The sequence below is a fragment of the Rhinolophus sinicus genome, linkage group LG14, assembly GCF_036562045.2.
Source record: "Rhinolophus sinicus isolate RSC01 linkage group LG14, ASM3656204v1, whole genome shotgun sequence".
Taxonomy (NCBI): Eukaryota; Metazoa; Chordata; class Mammalia; order Chiroptera; family Rhinolophidae; genus Rhinolophus; species Rhinolophus sinicus.
The window spans coordinates 11469200-11474295 of NC_133763.1; the positions used below are offsets into that span (position 1 = coordinate 11469200).

General features: G+C 37.5%; 1 pseudogene; it reads left to right on the plus strand.

The window, feature by feature from the left end:
- Window positions 1-3768: 3768 nt before the first annotated feature.
- On the plus strand, window positions 3769-4201 carry LOC109444052 (small ribosomal subunit protein eS24; annotated as a pseudogene).
- Window positions 4202-5096: the final 895 nt, after the last annotated feature.

Here is a 5096-nt window from a genome sequence, read left to right on the forward strand (position 1 = left end):
TGAGACGTGAGCAAAAACCAGGTCACGAAAGGCTGTGGCAAAGCACTTAACTTTATAAAGTAATGGAAGGCCATGGTAGGACAGTGCGCTGATGAGATTTGTGCTATAGTAATAACTAACTGAATCAATTTAATTTGTTCTTTAATAGTAGAGAGTAGACTTAAGGTGGCTAAGACCATGGAAAAAGCATGGAGGACAGTGAGAAAGCTACTGAGATAATATGGGGAGAGCTGATGGCAACCAAACTTAAGGCTAGAAATAAATGGATATTTCTAGAACTATTAAGAAGGTTATATGTGTGTGTGTGTGTGTGTGTGTGTGTGTATACATATATTAGATTGGTGCAAAAGGAATTGCAGTTTAAAAGGTTAAAAACAATTGCAAAAATTGCAATTACTTTTGCACCAACGTATAAATTTCTTATTAATATGTCCTTGAGGTTGCAAATGTAGATGATGAATTAGAATTATTTTTTTTCTTATTCCAACCAATGTTAATTTCATATTTGTAAAGTAGAAAATTGACTTTAGATCCTTAGAATTCTCCTTCTTTAAAGCCCATAGAAATACATCAGCATATCTATTATTACCTTATAAATTTATTTAACATCTATCTATATGCATCTGGGTATACGATTGCTTGTTGTTCCTTGACATGAACAATAAAGAAAATGTCTCTTGAGGCAATCACAAAAGAGTCATCACATCAGTTTTCCAAAACGAAGCTAATTTTTAAGAATATACTTAGTGCTCTAGAAACCACCTAGTGAGGGAGAGTTAATTACTCATCATTTTGAACTGGGATTCCATAAGTGGAGGTGGGAGGTAAATGAAAATCTCCTCTAGAGTGTTTTGAAAAGCTCCCAAATCACCAAAGTCATTTTGACATTGGCATGTCCAACTATTCTGTGCCAAAGGGAAGACATTCACTGGCTTCTGATTCTAAGTGTGTGGATCCAACAATTAGCAGCATCACGTGGACACACTAAATCAGGGGAAAGATGTTTAACTAAAAAGAAAAAATAAAGAAGCTTATGAAAGAACAAAATATCTTTTGGAGATAGTGACTTTAACGTGTAATTTAAGATAACAGATAATTCCACCATACATCTGTGGAGTGTTTGAAATCCATCAGCACAATAGTTTATAGAGATGACTCTTTTGTATCTGAAAAGCATTTTTGCCCTTTGATTGACCCACTCTTTTGGGTGTTTTCTCCCCATCAATTAAGAATAAAGTGAAAGGGCTTCATAGATATTTAAAAAAAATAACAAATGAAAAGTTGATAACTTTCAAAAACATGAATATTTAGCAGTTAATCAAAAGTAGTCTAAAACTTTTAATATATTTTATTAGTATATAATTGTGTAATTCTGGGCTTTAGTACCAGGAATTGGTACCAGAAGTGACATGCTATCATTTACTCGTAAATTTTAATCAAGCAAAGGAGACAAATTCTATTTTACAAAAAAACCTGTATTTTCTCTAGATTTATTTCCTTATTATATTTCCATGAACTGAAGAACAATTCAAAAACATTAAAATTGAACTGAATTTTACCATTAAAAAAGAAATATTAGGTGATATAGGATGAAAAAGTTCTGACACTTTTTCTATTACTTTTTGCTCTACGTTATATTAGTATGCACTACAAATCAACAGCTTAAGAAGAGAGAACAATAAGAAAAACATAACATATTTATTGAACTGTCATTTTCACCAAAGACTCTTTAAATGCTTTCTGTGTGTTATCTCACTTAATTCTAGAAAATATTAAGTTCCATGAGGGCAGAGAGAATTTTGCCTGTTCTAGTCACTGGTGTATCCCTAGCACTTAGAGTAGTCTCTGGCATATATAGTAGGCATTTACCCAATACCGTTAAACATGATAATCCTATTAGAGAGAGGTACTATTATCTTCCCCACTTTGCAGATGGAGAAATGAAACTGAAGCATGTAGAGAGGCTAAGCAAATCGTTTTAAGTTTACAGAGTAGTGACTGGTAGAATCAAGAGTCCATGTGCATACTATTTCTGCATACTGTCAATCATAGGCAAGGAAAAAACAAACACTAAAAGTCACTAACAATATTTCTGGTCATCCCACTATCAGCTTTGTTATTTTCAGTCATAGGAATTCTTCTTATCTATGAAGTATGTATTAATTGAAGCCCATCTTTCATCATGTATTTTCATGCATTCATCTGATGGTGTTTTCACTTGGGCGAAGCATGCAGTCAGTATGAAGGCTGTGTAAACTTCTTTCAGTGGGGTTGATAATTTTTATGTTACCTAATAAGCAATGACTTTTTCTCAGCTCCTTCATCTTGAGGTCTTTATGTGAATTTGACTATTTTCAGGCATCAGTCCCTTAAGAGTTAAAACAAAAATTCATTGGCTACAACCAGGTTCATGCAGCTCCATCTTGAACAACACAGCATCACATGACAATTGGATAGGGGGGTGTCGTTAAGCAAAACACACTGGTTTCAATGGGTCGACTCCACTAGTGTGGTCCTCAGACAGTGCTTCAGAATACCACAACCAATGTGATACCCAAATCTTTTTGAACATCTATTTAAACTATACTGTTCTGAAAGTACTGAAGGTACTTTTTCAAACTCTAATTAAAAAAAAAAAAAATTCATTCTCCAAATGGATAGAGCAACCATATAAAAATTGGTAGGTAATTGCATTCAGTTAGGGTTCCTCTCATTTTAAATTTACATTTACATCACTGATGGCAGTTCTCACCTTTGATTTTCAACAGTTTATAAAAAAGATTGCACTTTCACAATTTCAGCTGGATCAAAATGTTGCTAGACTTTTGTCTGTAGCCAAACATTGAGAATCGTTCTGTGACTCATACAATGGTCTCAACCATTGCAGGTCCCCATGTCTTTTGGCAAGGGGAAGGCTACTCATTGTCTGAAACTTTGTCCTATGTTTAGGGAGTTTCTTGCCTTTTGAAGAAAAGCCTGACACCTTTCATTGAAGCTGAAAATGTCAGAATTTGCTTTCCCAGGCTTACCAAGTCTCACCAAACAGATTCACATCTCTTGACATTGACTGGTTGATAGAAAAAGGTAGAGACTTCAAAGAACCAAGTCAGGTAAAGATGGCAGCAGCTGCATCCGGTTTTCAGAGATACAGTGGCAGCTGCTCAGTAGCCATGTGAAAAGACCAGTTTCACTGCTTCTGTCTACATCTCTCTGTCCAACATGAGTAATGGTGTCTCTACTGTATCAGTTCTGGAGTATAATCTAAAGTTGTTCCTGACTGTGTAGCCACTGATCTCAAGCTATGTGGGAGATTGTTTGTGCCAAAGACTGGCTATCTGATCTCCAAATCCACTTTCTTTTCTTTGTGTGCACAAAACAAGATTACCTTTTGTCAATCTTCATCACAGGTGGGGCCACGTGACTTGGGTGTAGCCAATGAGATGTAAAGGCCATAAGGTGTGCCATTATGAGTCTTGGCAGGTAAAAACACCCCATGTGTGATTTCTCATTTTTCCCATCAGCCAATGATGCAGAGAACAGTGACGTCCTTGCAGAATGGCAGATGGACAAGATGGAACACTCACTCATACCTAATGAGTGTAAATAATAAACTTGTGTTACTCCACAGGGATGTAGAGATTTACCTATTAATGCAGTTAGCATTATTTTAACTATTACCAAAATTGATATCAGAAGTGACATGCTGTCATAAATCAAATAAAACCAAACCAGTCTTTTGATCCCAGGCTGCTTGAAGGATTCATGATCATGAATCACACAGTAACTCTCCGGACCAGGAAGTTTATGACCAATAGACTCATTCAATGGAAACAAGTGGTCATCAACATCCTTCCTCCTGGGAAGGCAACCTAAGACAGAAATTCTGGAAAAGCTAGCCAAAATGTACAAGACCACACCTGATGTCATATTAGTATTTGGATTCAGAACCCATTTTGGTGGTGGCAAGACAACTGGCTTTGGAACAATTTCTGATTCCTTGGATTATGCAAAGAGAAATGAACCCAAACATAGACTTGGCAAAGTCCCTGAGAAGAAAAAGACCTCAAGAAAACAGCAAAAGAAATGCAAAAATGGAATCAAGAAAGTCAGGGGGACCGCAAAGGCCAGTGTTAGTGCTGGCAAAAAGAAGGAGTCAAGATTCATCGATGACACTATCTGTGGTCATTGTGTAGACTTTTAATAAGAGGATTAATAAACTAAGAACTGTGGAGGCAGCATAGGGACTTGAGCCTGGGGCCAAAGGAATGTCAGATGGCCAGGAGGAACAGTGATAAGCTGACCACCACTTCATCCCCACCTACACAAAAATGCAGAAGTAGCTGCTGTATCTCCCTTCTAACTGCTTACTTCCATACAGATGCGGAAACCACTGTTCTGCATGTACAGTTGATCAAGCTTTGACTGCTGTACGACTTTCCTGGAATGGTGCTAGTGAGCAGTCCACCATCTTGCCCCACAGCATGGGGGGCGGGGAGCACAGTTACCAGGCAACCTAGCCCATAAAGAATCTGCACCTTTTCAGAAAGCTTGCCACGTTCAAAAAGTCGCCCTTTTGCTCAAATCCGCTTGTTCCCACCTATAAAAGCAGCCAAGCAGAGCCCGCAGAGTCAGTTCGGAGGACCTTCTTCCTTTCTTCTGGGCTGCCTCCTTTGTGCTCGAGCATAAGCGTAATAAAATTTGTCCGGAAAATTTTCTGGGGTTTCCATTTGATTTCTATCTTGAGGAGCCCAAGAACCTCAATGCCAGCAACATTAAGAAACACGTGAAATCAAACCAAACCAAACCAAAACAAAATAAAAATGTCTTTGGTTTAGCTGCCAGATGTCAAGTGTAAGAAAACTGAAACCAAACTGGAAAGTTTGAGACCTATGTTATACAGTAACAAAACTGGCAAAACTGTCACCTGGAATAACTTGGAAGGCATATCACATGTCTACTGAGTCTATAGTTCTAAGATAAAGGGTTACCAAGTGTCAGAATAGTGGTGTGCTTTGGCTTTTGTGTTTTGAAGGTGTTTTAAGAAAGAGAATCCAGATCGTGAAATAACTGTCTGGTTTGCAAGTAGAAAATAACAG